Below are 19,352 nucleotides of genomic sequence, written 5' to 3'. Positions count from 1 at the left end.
TTGGGATATTGAGTTCTCATTTTCCTGTAATGCCCTTGTGCGCAATAAACTTGTATTGTGAGAAAGAAAACATGTCTTTTCTTCTGCTAATCAGCCTGATTAGTTTTTACCGAAGTCTCAATTATTAAACCTCTAAAGAGGAAAAAGACATTTTTTTCACCACTACAGTTTCCTTTGACCAACGTCTCCTCCTGCTCCTCACTTCTCTTGATTTCCATTACTTGGTCTGTAAGCTGTACTTTCATATTATCAAGGACCATGGCCTTTAAATTCTCATAACTGTACTTTCATATTATCAAAGATCATGGCCTTTAAATTCTATTCTGAGACTATAAACTCATCTTTAGGTTTATTCTAGAAGTTAGACATCAATGAACTGTGCTTCTTGGATTATAACAGTGGCAGATGCTCTTGCTTGCCTTCTCAGCATCTTTCCAACCTCACTAACAGAACCTAACACAATCCCCAATTTTTTCATTTCAGAGAAAGGTATCCAGCATGGGTGAATCAATGTTTCTCAAACTTGAATATGCATGAAAATGACCCTGATGGCTTGTTAAAAATATAGATGACAGGGTGGGTATTTAGCCTGGGGTGTAAGATACACACGTCCCACATCCGAGTACCTAGGTGCAAATCCTGCGTCTGACTCCTGACTCCAGCTTCCTCCTAAGGCAGAACCATGGAGGGAGTGGTGATGGCTCATGTAGTTGGTTCCTGCTGCATACATACATGGGAGACCTTAACTGGGCTCCTAGTTCCTGACTTAGGCCCTGGCCCAGCCCCAATCTTGGAAAGTTTTTAAGGAATCAACCACAGTGGGAACTTTCTTCAGTTTCTTTCTTTCTGTCTTTCCAAAAACAAGTGAAACAAAAAATAGAGAAAGATTGCAGGATGGGTGTTGAGCCTAGCAGTTAAGACGCCTGTGTTCCACATCAGAGTACCTGGGCTTGATTCCCAGCACAGGCTCTTGACTTCAGCTTCCCAATAATATAAACTCTGGGAAGCAGTGGTGATGGTCAAGTAATTGGCTTCCTGGTACCCTGTGTGAGACTGTTCCTGGATCTTAGCTTTGCCCATGGCTTAACCTTGCCCATTGTGGGCATTTGGGATGGCATTGTGCATTAATGGATGGGAGCTCTCTCCATTTCCCTGCCTCTCAAACAAATAAAAATTAATCATAATTTTTCAATTTCAAATTAAAGCAACAAAACCACAGATGTCTAGGCTATACCCACAGACACTGACTCAGTGGTCTAGGATGAGTACGAAGAATTTGCATTTCCGAAAACCTGCCAGTATTGGTGCTGCCAGGATGGGATCATACTCTGAGAGCCATTGCAGATATTAGGATATTACTTTGGCTGACTTAATACTGATCAGAATAAATAGACCAAATCTGATTTCCCTGTGATGCAGAATTTCAAGTTAGCAGACAATCTACGGAGACGGAGCAGCACAGTTGCATGTGCATGTCCTAGGCCTCAGGCTCCTTCTCCCCGTGACTCTGTCATCTCTTTGGGGTTGCCCTGGTCTTAATATTTGAGGCTGGTTCACTCCCACCAAGCCCTCATATGATGCAGAAGGGAGGAAAGGAAGTAGTGAAGAACATAAAACTTCATTTAAAGAAATAAAATCCTCAAATTGCTCACATCATTTCTACCATGTCCTATTGGCCAGAACCTATTTACATGACTATAGCTAGCTGCAAGAGAGGCTGGGAAAGGTAGCTTCTAGCTTGGTGGTTATGCATCCAGATACAATTCAGAGAGTTCTACTACAGAATAGAAAGAGGAGGAGAGTGGGTGTTGGGGGGCAATCAATTTCTGCAGTGATTCTGTTCTCTTTTCTAGCAATTGTTTAGATTGTGCAAATGACATACTTTTAGCCGGTGGACAAGAAGGCGTGTCTGCTGAGGGCTTCTGGAAAGTTTTCTTCTCTGCAAGAGAGACAGTGCCTTCCTTGGGAGTCTGTTATGTTGGATGTGAACCCTGAAATAGCGGTGTGAGGGGGGCAGACTTGGGATGAGTGAGGTGGGAGAGAGAAAGATGAAAAGAAACCACGTGCTTGGTGAAGAATCAGAACTACTGAATTAATGGGTCAACTGCAGCCTCCTTGGCCTAAAGAGAGCCCTTGGTACTTCAGATCAGAAATGTCTTATTCTAGGAGCCAAACTGAGTTCTTTTTTCTGTTGTTTACAGCCCAATTGTCCTAATAAGGTAACTTTTAATCCCCTCCCTTCCTTCCTTATTCTGCTCCTCCCCTACTTCCTCCCTTCCTTCCTCCCTTCCTTCCTCCCTTCCTTCCTTCCTTCCTTCCTTCCTTCCTTCCATCCATCATTTATTCAAGAGACAGAAGCACAGAGAGTGCCCATCCATTGGCTGACTCCCCAGATGCCCACAGTGGGTTGGGTCCAGAGCCAAGGTCAGGAGCTGGAGACTCAAATCTAGTCCTCCCACATGGATGGCAGGGACCCAAGTACTTGTTGCCTTCCAGGGTGCAGGACGCTAGAATCAGGAGTCAGGGCCAGGAATCAAACCCAGGAACTCCAATTGCAGCACAGGCACCCTAACCAACATCTCAACTGCTGGGCCAAATGCCTGCTGCTCTTTCTCTTCATTTTACTTTTGGATCCTTGTTATCTTTATATTATTCTAATATCTCAAAGTTAGTATAAGATTTTCTAAAAGACTCATTCTCTTTTCTTTTTTTTTTTTTCCCCAGGATAACTTCCTCCTAAGCCCTTTGTTGCTTGCTGTCTGGGTCTGTTGACAGCTGCCACCCAGGGACTTCCCGTAATTACTCACCTCATTGGAAACCACTATTTCCTGGATCATAGCGTCCATTCCCTGGTTTACTCCTTTGTTTTGCTGAGGCACATGGCCAAGTAAGTTGCTAAGAAAAGATACATGGGAAGTGAACTTTCTGAGCCCTTGCAAGCTATTGCGCTTCCTAACCCTCCTATTTATTTATTTACATAAGGGGGACAGATTTCATGTACTTCATATACACAGATTTAAGAACATGTAAGATACTTCCTACCCTCCCTTCTCCTTCATTTCTTATTTTTCTTTTAGGTTTCCTTCTTAACTATGGTTTCTTCACACATCCTCCAGGCTAGAATTCCCTTTGTAGAGGAAACTAAATCTTACCTCCACGCCTTTAAGGCGTTTCGGCTGAGCCCGAGGGTTAAATTGACATAACAGATCCACAGAAAGACAACTTACAAATCTACTTCATACAAGTTTGTGTGGCACCGGAGTCTTCATAAGGAAAGGAACACCCCAAGATGCAGTTGGAGATGAACACTTCACTTGATCTTCGCCAAAAGGCTGGGAAGCGATGAACACTTACGTTTGCTGAATGAAGCCAAGAGTAGTGAATCGTAAAAGTGACGAGGCAGAGGCTTGAGCTCGGGTACTTAATTGGGTGGAGATGCAACCGGGAGGATAAGGGTTGGTTTAACAAGGTTTGTTTGGACGGATTCTCCTGAGCCTCAACTTCTTATCTTTGCTGATAAGAGTGATGTTTTCCTTCTGGTGTAGGGAGGACACCTTGCACATGAGGATTTCATCTGCTTTGAAGAGACAGAAGGAAGGTCAGAGTGATCTCACATCTGCTGTTTTAAAAGTGCCTGTAACTCAAAGTAGTCAACATGCCAAAGTTGTATGCTTTTAACTCCTTCACCTCCTCGGGTTTCTCTAGTTACCGTTTACTTTTTTTGCTTTCCAGGCAAGTTAAAACATTTTATTTATTTGAGAGGCAGAGAGAGATCTCCTATCTGCTGATTCATTCCTCAAATGCCCACAACAGCTGGGGCTTGTTCGGGACCAGGGTCAAGAGCCTCAAATGCGATCCGGATCATCCACATGCGTGGCAGGGACCCCAGGTAATTGAGCCATCAACTACTGCCTCCCCAGGTCTGCATTAGGAGGAAGCTGGAGTCAGGATCCAGAGCAGCGTATCAAACCCAGTTATTTTGATGTGGGATGTGAGCATCTTAATCGTTAGCTCAAATGACTCCCCTGTCTTCCAGAAATTTGTTGAAAGACTTAGGTCACTTAAAGGCCCATTCCTCTCCCCTTAATCACCCTTTGCTTTCTATTTATACTCTTTTTATTTCTTGAGTATCTTTTTAATGGAATCTCAGGGGATAATCACATAAGTAATATATCATTCCCCCACCCTGAACCACAGGTTTTATCCCCTTTAATAAGACTGATAGATAACCCAGACTTTGAAACAGTATCGCCAGTTTGGATAATTCACATTTCAGTACTCTTGGAATGAAAATCATCTTACTATTTCTCAAAAATTTTTTTTTCCATTCAAAGTATATAATAGATGAAAAAACTTGGTGTTTGCTTGGGGATTTCTATCTATCACACACCTTCTGTGGTTCTTACCTTAGTATTCTTTTTAAAAAATTATTTTTCTTTATTGGAAAGGCAGAGTGACAGAGAGAGAGAGAGAGAAAATGGGGAGTGGGATGGGGAGAGAGCATTTCCATCTGCTAGATTACTCATCAAATGGCCAAAACACCCAGGGCTGGGCCAGGCCAAAGGCCTGGAGCCTAGAAATGCATCCAGATTTCCCACATGGATGGCAGGGACCTGGTGCTTGGACCACCTTCCACTGCCTTCCTAGGCTCCTTAGTAGGATGCTGGGTCGGAACCCAGCAATCCTGTCTGTCAGCAGTTAACTCATTGTACTGGAAAGCCAGCCTCGAGGGTTCTTTATCTAGTTAGGGAACTGGAGTTTTTATGACTGAACAAGAACTGTAGTGCATGTAAATGAAGGAATTATCTGTATCCCACTAATTGTGAATAATTCTTTGTTTATAATTACTGCAAAAATATTACACGTAACATCTAGGTCACTGAAAGTTTGAATTCTAAAATAGATTTTTTTTCATAATCATTGAAATCATTGAAGAAAAAAGTTATTTATTTTCATGAGCACATCAAATAATATTAATGGGCCATTAATATGGGCCATCATATGTTTAAAAAACAATATTTCTTGAGAGCCTACTTTGTGCCTCATAACTTTCATGTATGTACTAATCGATACCCTTAATAATCCTGTGTAGATGTTATTTCTATCATAATGCTGAGGAAACATAGGAAGGAATTGGCTAGGTTCGCATCAATTCCCACTTATTCCAGACCCCAAAATATGTGTGTCACCTGTGCACGACTTAGCAGGCTCCAGAGACAAGCGTGTGCATCCATTCCATCTGCACTCATTTCCTAGGGTGCCCTACAAAGTAGCAGGCCTTGACTCTCCCAGTGCTGGAGGCTCAAAGTTTGAAATCCAGGTATCAGCAAGGCCATACTCTCTCGAAGGCCTAAGGAGACTGTTCCACGCCTTTCTCTAAGCTCCTGGTGTGACAAGCAATCCCTGGCTGCCTCTAGCCTGCCTCCGTGGTCACAGTGCTCCCTGTGTGTGCCCGTCTTCACGTGGTTGTCTTTTTATGAGGATGTCAGCCCTAATGCATTAAGAGACGTCCCTTCCAGTGTGACCTCATTTTCACTCATTACAGCTTCAAAGACTCTGTTTCCAAATAAGGTCACATTCTGAGGTCCTGGGAGTTAGGACTTCAACGTATCTTCTGGGGAGGATACCACCTTAACTGGGGCTCCTCTCCACAGCCTCTGTTTCTCTCACTCCTTGGTGCATTCAAGTATTATTAGCAAAAGAATTTCTCGAAATCAGCTTACATAAATACCTACACAGTTGCTAAAAAGAGGGTAAAATTCTATTCGAAGGTAACCTGGTATTTTTGTATCTTGAATCTATTATTGAGACTTCCACTTCAATGGATGATTTTTATTTTGAGCTAAAATTTTACAAATGTTAAAATATACCCAGGAGTGGCCAGCGCCACGGCTCACTTGGCTAATCCTCCGCTTGTGGCGCCTGCACCCCAGGTTCTAGTCCCGGAAAGGGTGCCGGATTCTGTCCCAGTTGCTCCTCTTCCAGTCCAGCGCTCTGCTGTGGCCTGGAAAGGCAGTGGAGGATGGCCCAAGTGCTTGGGCCCTGCACCCGCATGGGAGACCAGGAGGAAGCACTTGGCTCCTGGCTTCGGATCGGCACAGTGCGCTGGCCATAGCAGCCATTTTGGGGGTGAACCAACGAAAAAGGAAGCCCTTTCTCTCTCTCTCTCTCTCTCTCTCTCTCTCTCTCTAATTCTGCCTGTCAAAAAGAAAAAAAGAAAAGAAAGAAAGAAAAAGAAAAAAATATACCCAGGAGTTACCATTGTTCCATTAGATGTAGTAGAATATATTCAACAACATAGTGTTACAGAAAAGAATTTTAGGGTATTAAACGATGCATCATGATGAAAGGTAGGTCTTTTAGGGTATAAAGATTATCTTCAGAGTACTGCTTTTTTGTAGAATATGAAGCAAAACAATGGCTAAAATAAGTATGGCGTTCATCTCAATGCCAAGTGTAATTATTGTCACTTAAACATTTATAATATTACTGTTTTCATTGCTGACAGTTCTTCAGGAAACATGTAGCTACCCATTAGGCCTAGATGTGCCTATTGTGTATTAATTCTTGAGTTCTTTTAATATATAGTGGATTATAACAAACACATTTAAAAAGACTATTTCATACATGCAAATAATTATAAACTATTTTTGCTGATTCAGATGTCTATTATATTCTTTATAAAAATCAATGTTAACAGGGGCCAGCTTTTAAGCCACTGCCTGTGATGCTGGCATCCTATGAGTGCTGATGCCTATATGAGCAGTCCTGGGCTGCTCCACTTCCAATTCAGCTCCCTGCTATGGCCTGGGGAAGCAGTGGAAGATGGCCCAAGTGCTTGGGTCCCTGCACCCATGTGTGAGACCCAGAGGGAGTTCCAGGCTCCTGGTTTCAGACTGGCCCAGCCCTAGCCATTGCAGCCATCTGGGGAGTGAACCAGAGAATGAAAGATCTCTCTTTCTCTCTCTCTTTCTCTCCCCCCCCCCCATTACTCTGCTTTTCAAATAAATAAAATCAATCTTTTTAAAAAATGTCTCAACATCTGACTTTCCCTGGCTGAAACAGCCGTTTATCTGGGCTGCAGCCCAGAGCCCCCGGCAGGTGTCTAAAACCATCCGAAGGGGCAGAGTTGTATCTGCAGAAAGGCAGGTATTTACATGCCACTTGCATAAGTAATGTTTCTCCTGGTTGCAGTTCTGTTGCTTCTACGGTTTCATTTCCTTCCACGAACTATTCATCCCCACCCCCATCTTCCACAGAGCCAGTGTGAGCTAGTGTCACTTTGTGGTTGTTCACAGATTCAGGACACATGGAAGTTCACGCAGTTAACAGAAGTAACCCGCGTCCTCCCCAGGCTGTCCAGCTCTCAGCACGCTCGTGTGCGTGTGTCTGCTTCTGAGCACGTGCACCGCGGTGGGGGAGCCTTTCTATTTCAAGCTCATACAAATTTGCCCCTGCTTGTGTGCAGCAGGTCCGGTGTCCTCCCGACCCCTTCTGAGTCTCCTCCAGGGTGCCTGGGGCTGCTCCTTTTCCCCACACTTTCATCCTGGTCGTCTTGGCTTACCTCTTGCACCTTCCATGTCTTGAAGCTTCTCTGCTGTTCATTTCTGGCTATTTTTTTTTTTAATTTTTTTTTTGACAGGCAGAATGGACAGTGAGAGAGAGAGACAGAGAGAAAGGTCTTCCTTTGCCGTTGGTTCACCCTCCAATGGCTGGCGTGCTGCGGCCGGCGCGCTGTGGCCGGCGCACTGTGCTGATCCAATGGCAGGAGCCAGGTACTTATCCTGGTCTCCCATGGGGTGCAGGGCCCAAGCACCTGGGCCATCCTCCACTGCACTCCCGGGCAACAGCAGAGAGCTGGCCTGGAAGAGGGGCAACCAGGACAGAATCTAGCGCCCCGACCGGGACTAGAACCCGGTGTGCCGGCGCCGCAAGGCGGAGGATTAGCCTAGTGAGCTGTGGCGCTGGCCCCGCTTCTGGCTATTTCATAATCATTTCTCCACCCATTGCCCCCTCTCTAATCCCTGATCTTCCCACAGCAAGCACGAAGCCCTCTGTCTTATTTCCACAAGCATGGAAGGCAGGGCTGCCATGTTCAACAGACATGACCAAAAGGCGAGGGCACTGTTAGCAGAAGAGGGAAATTTAAGCTGGATGTCTATTTCATCTGTTATGCTCCCCATGGGCCATCTGTTTTCCACCCCCCAGCTTACCACTGCGCTGTTGGGGCCCAGTTCCTCCTTGTCAACCGCCTCACTTCTACCATCATCAGGTATAGGGGGCAGAAATCCCATGACAACAACAAAAAAGAAAATCTCTGCTCAAAACAAGACCCCTCCCCCTTTCATTAGAGAAAGGCACGCTAATAACAGCAGGATCTTCTTCAACAGCTCCCACCCCCGCCGGCTGAGATTGGTGCATTCAGACGACTGCACTACTGGCCTCCCTTAGGAACAAGGGACTGAAGGGGCCCTCGTGGAACAAAATAAAGAATAAAGACCTCTTCCAGCCCTTTACCTCAGGATGCAGGCACTGCGCCTGCTATGCACTAGCATTTTAGAATTCTTCTTGCTACCAACATCTTTCAACAATCCATGTTAAAGATCTCCCATAGGGTATGTATGATCATACTAGTGACACAAGATGCGCCGAGGAACAGGGACTTTCCCCGGCCTCGGGGGGTTCCATCCCTTGGGGGAACACTCAGTGAATAAGAATTCTCATCCTGGTTCTGTTGAGGCTTGGACAAGTCTTCTGACCTCTCACCACTTCGGGTATCTCACCCACAGAATGCAGAGGATAATACCAGCCTCAACATGCAGTCAGGGTTTTTATAAGGAATATGTGAGAACATTTGTAACAAAGTAAAGGCATAAAACTTGCATGCAAATATGCACAGTGGTGATTACATCCTAAGAGGTTCCTTTTTTTTTTTTTTTAAGATTTATTTTATTTACTTGAAAGAGTTACAGAGAAAGAAGGATAGAAAGAGAGAGAGAGAGAGATCTCACACCTGATGGTTCACTCCCCAAATGACTTCAACAAACAGGGCTGGGCCAAGCTGAAGCCAGGATCTTCCTCTGGGTCTCCCACATGGGTGCAGAGGCCCAAGCACTTGGGCTGTCCTCCACTGCTTTCTCAGGTGCATTAACAGGGAGCTGGATCAGAATTGGTACAGCCAGGACTCAAACCAGAACCCACATTGGATGCCAGCACTGCAGGCGGTGGCTCCATCCACTACACCACAGTGCCGGCCTCCCTCAGAGGTTCTTGTGCTGAGCAGATACATTGTCAAAACATATTTTTTTATGTTTTTTAATGATTTTTTTATGATTTCAGGATGTTTCTATAAGCTGATGCGAAGCTGGAAATAAGAAAGTGATACTTGTGAATGCAGATCATTCATATTGTATCTTTTCTCAGTTCCCTAAAGTTGCACCAGACTCTGAGCAGATTGGAGTCATACAATTGTGTGAGTCAGGATTAGCCAGAGAAACAGAACCAACAGAATACACACTCATTCCTTGGTGTCCTCAGAGAATCGGTTCCAGGACTCCCTGGGATACCAAAGGGTGTAGATGCTCAAGTTCTGCATAGTATTTGCATATAACCTATGCAATCTTCCTGTACACTTTAAATCATCTGTGGATTACTTATCATACCTAATATAATGAAAATGTTTGCAAATAGTCATCAGACAGTATTGTGTAGGGAATAATGGTGAGGAAAAAAGTACAGATGCAACCATTGTAGGCCTAACTGCACAGTTCATGTCAGTAATGATCAATTTTTTGGTAATATTTTCAGATTGTGGTTGGTAGAAGATGTATATCATAATCTGTGGATACAGAGAGTACATAGGTATATGAAGAGATTTGCTATGAGGAGCTGGCTCATGTGCATAGGAGACTGGGAAGTTCCATGATTTGCTTTCTGCAGGCTGGAGAACCAAGAAAGTGGGTGGAGTAAATCCAGCCCAGCTCTGAAGGCCTGAGAACTCAGGAAGCTTCATTATATAAATCCCAGTCCAGGGGCAGAAGACCAAGTCCCAGCACCAGATATCAGGCAGGCAGGAGGCAGACAGAGTCAAAGCCTTTCTCCTTCAGCTTTTGTTCTGCTGGGCCCCCAGTGGATTGGGTGATGCCCAGCAACATTGCAGAGAACAATCCTCTATACATTTTCCACCAACTCATGTGCTAGCCCTCTCCATAAATATCCTCAAAGATACATGCAGAAGCTGTCTTTAGTCTGGGCCACCTGTGACACAGGGAGGTTGACACATAAAATGAACAATCACAGTGATGAACTCAAAAGGGCAAGGAGTGAACTCTTCAAATAGGTTCATTGTAGGAAGACTGGAGCACCAGTTTGCTGGATGTCAGTTGGCTTCCTGCCTCAAACCTTGCCCTGACACTGGCAGCAAGTCATTGGCCAAGATACTTAACCTTTCTATGCATGCATTATAAATTGAGGCTATAATAGCACACATTTCATAGTGTTTCTCAGAGAATCAATAAGCTGATGTATGTCAGAACCTTGGAAGGGTACGTGGCAAGTGGCATAATGCAATGAATATTAACCACAGTTTATCTGGCAGAGATGGGGAAACTTTTTCTGCCAAGGGCCATTTAGATTTTATAACATCATCCACAAACCATACAAAATCATCAACTTAAAAATCAGCCTGCTATAGATTTATTGACTTTTGAGTCTCACCTACAGTTGCCTTGGTAGGGCCAGACTAAATGATTCTGTGGGCCGTATATGGCCTATGGGCCAAGCATTCCCCACCCCGTGGAGTAATGATAGAGCTTACCCTAGACTGGAGACTTTTTTCTTCTATTTAAACTCAGAATGTTTAACTTAAACCTTTGAGTTTGACAGCTGTACCTCTTACTTCTGCAGTGAATGGAGTAAACCAACCTGCATACTCATTGACCTCTCACTCTACCTTGCTGTTTTCTTAGATATACGTACTCATATATTTATTGATTACTATTGCACTTCTAGAAATGCCTTAGTGTTTATCCACTCTCTCTTTGTAATTTGCTCTCCAGATTTCCTGCTGTCACTGTGTTCTCTCTGCAACATGTTGTACCCACATCTTCACTGGAGAGGGACAAAGAGAGAGGGAGAATTGTCTTACAAACAATGCTTTCATTGAGAATTCCCAAATGCTGCATGTTTTATGTAGCTTTGTTGACTCATATCCAGCTCGTGGTCTATTTTCTGTCCTAAACGTTCTTCCTTGGTTCCATCTAATCAATGTCCTCCAGTTTGTGTTTATGGAATGTATCCTTCCTTATCCACAAAAATCTACCTATCTAACTTCAAAAGGTATGTGGGTGTGACTGTCAGCGCCAACAGTAGAGGTGTTGTCTTGGAGCCATTTTATAAGCTGTAGGCGATCCAGGGCACCATCATTTACATTAGACCCAAATACAAAAAAACAGGTGAGGTGGGGTGGGCTTTGAGCCTTAGCAGTGAAGATACCCATTAAGACACTTGCCTCCTGTATCCAAGTGCCTGGGCTCCATACCAGGCTCCAACTCCTGATTCCAGCCTCCTGCTTATTCAGAGCCAGGAGTCGGTGGTGATGGCTCAGGAACTTGGGTCCTTGCCAACGACATAGGAGACCTGAATTGAACTTCTGGCTCCCAACTTTGGCCAAGCTATTGCAGGCCTTTGGGGAGGGGACCAGCGGATGGAAGCTCTCTCTCCCTCTGCATTAAATAAACAAATGCTGGTCCCTTAGGTGAGTGATCTCAGAACTCTGCAGGGTGAGGAAACAGGAAAGGTCAGCAGGCAGTTTCAGGTTGAACCTGTTTGGTTTCTTTCTGTGGTGGCGAGGTGACCACAATGTAGGGTTTACTTTCTCCACTCTGCAGTTTCGGAGCTGCCACAGTGAACCCTGAGGTGAACAAGGTCACTGAGGTAACCGTCTCCCTTGATCCAGACAGGGAGCTGCTGTGTAAGCCAGACGGTCAGCCTAGCAGCCTCACTGCGAGGACGCTCCGAAGCAGGGATGCTCGCAGGAGCATCACTTTCCCGTGCTAAGGAACTGGGGAAGCTTAAGAAGCACAAGCCAGCTCTGTGGAACCTGATAAAGGGACTCAACCCCGACGCCCACTATTTTTCCCAGAACGTCAGAGCCTACGGTGTGTCTGTTTGTCCCATGATTCTCTGCTTCCCGCGCTGGAAACCTCGGACAGTGATGCAGAGAAACCTGTGGTTTTGTGCCTTTCTTTCTTGTCTCTAGAATTCTTTCAATTGCTATTTTCCCCCTTCTCCACTTTGCAGTGTTAACTTCAGATTGGCCTCCAGTCATTTAAAAATGCGAATTTTGTTCACTTAATATATAATGTATTTAGAATTTTTATCTCTTTCACTTTTTAATTTTCACTTGGTATATTTTAGACATTTCTCCATGTCATTAAAATCATTTGAAAACATGACTCTTGATAAGTATTATTACAATTTCTGCAGTGTAATTGTTTAATTAGTTGCTTTTTGACATTTTGATTGCAATTTTTTAAAGGATTTATTTATTAATTTGAAAGCCAGAGTTAGAGAGAGAGAGAGACAGAGATAGAGACAGAAAGAGATCTTCCATCCATTGGTCCCCTCCTCAAAGACCGCAACAGCCAGTGTTGGGCCAGACCGAAGACAGGAGCCAGGAGCCAGGAGCTTCATCTGAGTTTCCCATGTGAGTGGCAGGAGCCAAACACTTGGACCATCTTCCACTGCTTTCCCCAGGCCATTAGCAGGGAGCTGGATCGGAAGTGGAGCAGACTGTACACAAACCAGCATCCATACGTAGTGCCAGTGTCACAGGCAGAGGCTTGACTCGTGTCACAACATGAGCTCCAAGAAAAGTGTATCTTGGTACACACATTTTGAAATATATATATATAGGTTTTTCATAATACCCAATTTTCATGAACTTTTTGAAATCCCTTGTATGCGTAAATTTCAAAATGGTTGCCTCAAAATAAAGACCTTTGAATTCCATTTCTCTGGTCTGTTGGAAGTAAATTCATAAGATCATGCAGCACCCCTGTGCCTGGCTTATCTAACCACTTATCCCTTCTCCAGTTCTTCCACATTGTCCTCGATGACAGGAGTTTTCTCCTTCTGAAAGCTGAGTAACACTGCATTGCACATTTAGACCACATGTTATTCATCCAGCTACATGCACGAAGGTTGCTCCATAACTTGGCTTTTGTGACTCATGCTGCAGTGAACATGAGGGCACAGGTATGTCTTCCAGATACTGCTTTCTTTCTTTTTTTTTTTTTTAAAGATTTTTATTTATTTGTTTGAGAGGTAGAGTTAGAGAGAGATGGAGAGACAGAGAGAAAGGTCTTCCATCTGCTGGTTCACTCCTCAAATGGCCGAATGGCCAGAACTGAGCAATTTGAAGCCAGGAGCGAGGAGCTTTTTCTGGGTCTTCCACGGAGGTACAGGGACCCAAGGACTTGGGCCATCTTGTACTGCTTTCCCCAGGCCATAGCAGAGAGCTGGATCTGAGCTGGCACCCATAAGGGATGCTGGTGCCATACGCGGAGGCTTAGCTCACTACCCCTAGATACTGCTTTCATCTTCTATGGATTCTGTTGCTTGATCTTGAGCAGTGAGTGTTAACCCCTTTAAATCTCATTGTTTTCATATATAAGTGGCAATGATCACACGTATAGTGTTTTGAGGAGGATTAGCGATATGTATATAAAATTCAAATAACGTAATAGAACTTCACCAAATGATGGCTGCTGTTACACAAAAACAGAGTTTTTGTTGTTGTTTGTTTTGTTTTGTCTTTTAAGGGAAATAGGAGCAGACATTTAGCAGAGCAGTTAAGATGTCCGTGTACTATCCAGGAGCACCTTAGTCCAGGTCCCGGCTCCAGCTCCTGGTTAGCAGTCCCAGCTGTGCAGACTCCAGGAAGCAGCGGTGATGTCCCAAGTACTCGAGTCCCTGCCTGCTACCCATGCTGGAGACCTGGATTCAGTCCCTAACTCTTACTTCAGTCCAGCCCAGCCCACACCATTGAAGGCATTTGTGCATGAACCACTGCAGGAGAGCTTGCTCTGTCAGTCAAGTAAATTAATTTTAAAAAAAATTTCCAAGGGAAAAAATTAGGTAGAATCTTCTAAAATCATCACTTATAATAAAGAGTGGAGTACATGGAGCAAGTAAAGGGTTTTAAAATCTACATAAAGGTTGATTTTAAATGCTTAACATAGACTTCGCTTTAATCTTAACCCATGAGTGTACTCATTATTCAGCAGAGTGCCTGGAAAATCATAAGTCCTCAATAAATGTTGTTGCTTTCCATGAGTAACTGCAGAGCAGGATTTTTCTTTGAATTTAAAACCATTCAGACACCTAGTGGATTGTGCATTTTTACTGCCGGAATTGCTGTATTGTCATATACACCATACACTCTTTTGTGAAACCATTGCAGCTGCTATAATTTCACTTGGAAAAATTGGGATTCAGAAGGTCATCTGTCCTTTGGTCCTTCTCCCTCTTCTTCATAGAATTTGCTCTTCTGTTTCCAACATGTTTTACTGGCAAACAAAACAAAAACAAACAAAAGACCTTTCATAAAAGTAACTTGCCACTATCACCCCTTCCTTGAAATCTACTGAGAGGACAAAAAAAAATCACAAAAGAGGTGAAAACACAAGCCAATGTGGGTTCCCTAAATATTGATATTTAAGTGACAAGGTTTTGAAAGGTTTTGCAAATAACTCTTAACTAGAGACAGGATGAGCCACACAGGGAAAGAGAATACAGCTAGGGCACATTTCCATACCAAAGGGTGCGAGGTGTGGTAGACATCTGTTGCTTTTGTCTTTTCAACAAAACACTCCTCTTTCCACTGGAGAACTGGTCTTCACAGATCCCCAGTGATTCCCATGGGACTGGCTAAGAGAGCGGGTACACAATACACCCTGTCCAATCATGCTACGCCAGCCATGTTTACACAATGCAATTGGGCACTGACTCAAGCCAGCCCAATCATATTTCTTCCAAGAGACTTGATATATGAAATACTGGGAAACGGAGGGAGTGTCTCCCTTTTGTATGTGTTAAAAGGTTGTACACTGGATTGAGGCTACCCGCGGCCATCTTTTCTACTGCATAGAATGAGCATATTTGTATCCAAAGAGAATGAGGCCACAAGAAAAAGAAGCAGAGACAAACATAACCTGAGAGGAAGAGTGGGAAACATAATCTTGATGACATCATTTAAATACCTGAATGCACCTGTGACCAAAGCTTTTGTTTGGGCAGATTGGAAGTGTATAGAATGAGTTCTAAATTCCCCGCACCCACCCTACTCCCAGCTGTAGGCTCATTAAGTTGTTAAGGTTTTAAAGAAACATCCAGGTGAAAGAATTTGGAACTGGGGCCACTATCTGCCGTAAAGTGGGTAAGGACCAGAGGTGGAATGAAGGGGTAGAGAAATCGGGGGAGAGAGATGATGGAAGGTCACAAACTCCAGATCAATTTAAAATGATGGAAGGGGCTAGTGTTGTGGTGTAATGGGTTAAGCCACTGCCTGCCTTGCTAGCATTTCATATGGGCTCCACTCCTGATCCAGCTCCCTGCTAATGCACCTAGGAAAAGCAGTGGAAGATGACTCAAATGCTTGGGCGCCTCCACCCATGTGGGAGACCTGGATGAAGCTCCTGGTTCCTGGCTGTTGCAGCTATCTGGGGAGTGAACCAGTAGATAGAAGATCTCTTTTTCTTTCTCTTCCTCCACTCTGTAACTCTGTCTTTCTAACAAATAAAATGAATCTTTTTTTAAATAAGTGAGGCAATATTGATGTCAGTTGATTTTTTGGCGAAAATAATTTTTTACAAAAAGTGTGAGTTTGTGGCTGTCTAGTAAGAAAGACAGAGACAAAGAGACACAGGATATACTTGCAATTGTGGGGTCTTTGGTCTTTTAGGGCCTGGAATTGACTGGGGCCTTCATCAGTTACCCAGATTTCAAGTGGCCAAGTGGCCTTAGCTGACACCTGAGTCACATACGGGAAAAGAAAGAAGGGTGATTCAGCACACACATCATGGGTGTCCTAGAGAAGGGAGAGCAAAATGAAGCAAAAGAAGGATGAGAAAGTGACTCAAAGGCTACAGAGGAGGACATGCTGCCAAAAGAGAGGTCTTACTCTTCAGGTTAAAACAATGCATCAAGGAAAGAGAGACATTCTCCAAGACCAAGACACAGCACGATGAAATAGCTGAATTTCAAGGCTGAGAACAGTCTTACAAGCATCTGGGCAGAGGAAACTTGGCACCTTTAAAAGAAAAACATATGTATCAGACTGACTTTAGATAACTATCCATTGGAACACAAGATGAACAAGGTCATGGAACAATATTGAGAAGCAAGGCTATGATTCAAGAACTCATAACCTAGGCACAATATCTTTCAAAGACAGAGGCATGGGAAATATGTTCCTAAATATGAAAGAACTTGGTAATTTTAGTATTAATCAAATCTTCCTGGAAAGTATACTTGAAAGAACAGTTCTGTTGTTAAAGGAATTCAAAGAATCTACCAGTGGAGGAGTGGGCATTTGGCAGAGCTGTTAAGATGCTGTTTGGGATGACTGTATTCCATTTAGGAGTGTCCTAGGTTAGAGGCCCAGCTCTGGCTCCTGACTCTGGCTTCCTTCTACTGCAGACCCTAGGAGGCAGGGGTGATGACTCAAGTAGCTGGGCTCCAGCCACCCATGGAAGATCTAGACTGAGTTCCTGGCTCTCCCCTTCAGACCCTGGCCCAACCCTGGCTGTTGCAGGCATTTGGAGAGTGAGCTAGCAGAAGGGACTCACTCTCTCTCTCTCTCTTTCTCTCTCTCTCTCAAATCAATCAATCAAAAGGTTTTTAAAATGAATTTACAGGAGCCGTGTGTTGGGGTCCAATGGGTTAAGCTGCCACTTGGTACATCCATATCTCATACTGGAGTACCTAGTTTGAATCCTAGCTCCTCTGCTTCTGATCCAGCCTCTTACTAATAACATCCTGGGAGGCAGCAGGTGATGTCTCAAATGATTGAGTCCCTGCCATACATGTGACAGATCCAGATGCAATTCTGGCCTCCTGGCTTTGGCCCTGGCTGTTGCAGGCATTTGGGAAGTGAACCAGCATATGGAAGATCCTTCTCTCTCTCTCTCTCTCTCTCTGCCTTTCAAATGAATGAAAAAAAAAAAAAACTTACAAACAAGAATTTACAAATGGAGAAATTGTGATAGACATAGAGTAACAGTAAGTTTGTATTCTGTTACACATAGAACTTAATGATTATTACTATACCCATTGGTACCTATTGTTTCTAAATAAAATGGTTTTAATGACTTTTGAAAGAAATCTATTTTTATTACTTTATACAATATACATTATATAATAATAATTAGCCAATAAAAAACTAGGATAAAAATTTCAGAACATGATCAACACCAAACTAAAATTGTAGAGTTGTTTGGTGATGGCAAATTAAACAATTATGCCCCTTTACTCCCCAGGTTCCACGGAGATAACTCAAAGAAGCCAAAAGATGATACAATGAAAAGAGCTCAGGAAAGTAAAGAGAGCAAACTGCAAAGTGGGAAGAAATCAACGAAGATACATAAGAGTTTGTAAGACAAAAAACAAAGCGGGGGGGGGGGGGGCAGATAATTGCACAATGCCAGGTGTCAGATGTAGGAGAGAATTTTCCCAGGGAAGCCTCTGGAGTAGCTCTAAGCTCAGAGTCAACAAATTCAAAACATGGTGAAAGAGACAGCGTGCCAGTTCCAGGCCCTGCTGTCGGGAGGACTGGCAGCTTCTACTTCCTTTCTCTGGGGACTCTCGGAAGGCAGCTGCCACACTGAAAAGCGCAAGCCACATGGAAAGGCCAACCTAAGGTGCCCCAGCCAACAGCCAGCATCTCTGCCAGCCGTGGGAATGAGCCATTGGGATAATACACCCAGTCCAGAGCCCAGCTGAACACAGCCGCAGCCCTCATTATATGCAGCTGAAAACTGGCCCAGCTGAGCCCAGTTAACCCGTAGGATCATTGGAAATAATAAAATGGGCATTGTTTTCAACCACTAATTTTCAAGATTATTACACAGCCGCAGATAACCAAACAAGCGTTCCGGGCAGTCACAGGTCCTGAGAGCACCTCACTGGAATCACGGGGCCAGTTGAATTCGCCCCTCTCCTTTCTCTTTCCCTTCCCCTTCCACCTTCCCTTCGGGAGATTTGAAGTTAGATTTCTAGTTCTGGTTGGTCTAGCACAAAACTGAGAAAAGAGGGGAAAAGCCTTTCCTTACACACAGGGATTCCAAAAATGATGCAACCCATAAAGAGAATTTTGCTCCTGAAAAAGGAAAGGGAAACATTTTAAAAAAAAAAATAATAACATGAAAGATTGAAAAACAGTGGCAGATTTAAGTAGATCCCCCTCCAAAAGAAAGCAAAGCACTAAATAATGTATATGTGTGCATTATGCTAAAAATGATGCTTTGTGGGTTTCAATGGTCAAGATTAATCTAAAGACAAAGCACAAAATACTTAATTCCAATTATGGAATAATATGCAAATATTTAAAATTGATAATGCAAAATTATACAGTAATTAACAAATACAGAGAGCTGTGAGGGAAAGGGATGTGAGAGGGAGTGAAGGTGTATAAAATGTTTGTCCTTTAATGAGGTTAGCACTGTGGCACAGCTGGTGCTCCACCTGCAAGCTGCAATGCAGGCATCTCATATGGGTGCTGGTTTGAGACCCAACTGCCCCACTTCAGATCCAGCTCTCTGATAATGCGCCTACGAAAGCAGTGGAAGATGGCCCAAGTGCTTGGGCCCCTGTATTCATGTGGGAGACCCAGAAGAAGCTCCTGACTCCTGGCCCCAACCATTGAGGCCATTTGGAGAGTGAACCAGCAGACAGAAGATCCCTCTCTCTCCAACTCTCTGTAACTCTGCCTTTCAAACAAATAAATAAATTTTTAATAAAAAAAAAGTTGTATCTCATGGGAAGTGAGATACACAGCAGACCCATAGAATGGCAGATGTCCTAAACAGCACTCTGGCCTCAGAATCAGCCTTTAAGGCATGCGGATCTGGCTGAAAAGCCCATGAGAGTATTTCAGGCATGGAAAGCCAAGACACTCTGGCAAAAACAAAAAAAAAAAAAACAAAAAAAAACCACCTAAATGAAAGATCTCCGCGAGTGAGATCCCAGTGGAAAGAACGGGTCATCAAAGAAGGAGGTACCTTTCTCTGAAGGGAGGAGAGAACTTCCACTTTGACCATGGCCTTGTCTAAATATGATCAGAGTCGGTGAAC

At 43.8% G+C, this 19,352-nt stretch overlaps 1 long non-coding RNA gene across 2 annotated transcripts in view; it reads left to right on the top strand.

Moving 5' to 3' along the window:
• LOC138844047 (uncharacterized) overlaps positions 1-18,997 on the top strand; it is a 65,805-nt gene extending 46,808 nt beyond the window's left edge. The window contains exons 2-7 of one of the 2 annotated variants that reach the window (XR_011379421.1): positions 2,725-2,887; positions 3,078-3,417; positions 3,546-3,598; positions 3,733-3,889; positions 13,096-13,257; positions 17,541-17,617. This is a non-coding gene — a long non-coding RNA (uncharacterized lncRNA). Of the gene's footprint in view, positions 1-2,724; positions 2,888-3,077; positions 3,418-3,545; positions 3,599-3,732; positions 3,890-13,095; positions 13,258-17,540 lie in introns of both variants that reach the window. The other variant, XR_011379420.1, reaches the window with a different exon arrangement.
• Positions 18,998-19,352: the final 355 nt, after the last annotated feature.

This window comes from Oryctolagus cuniculus, chromosome 10, assembly GCF_964237555.1.
Source record: "Oryctolagus cuniculus chromosome 10, mOryCun1.1, whole genome shotgun sequence".
Lineage (NCBI taxonomy): Eukaryota > Metazoa > Chordata > Mammalia > Lagomorpha > Leporidae > Oryctolagus > Oryctolagus cuniculus.
This window is presented reverse-complemented; position numbering and strand designations above follow the sequence as displayed.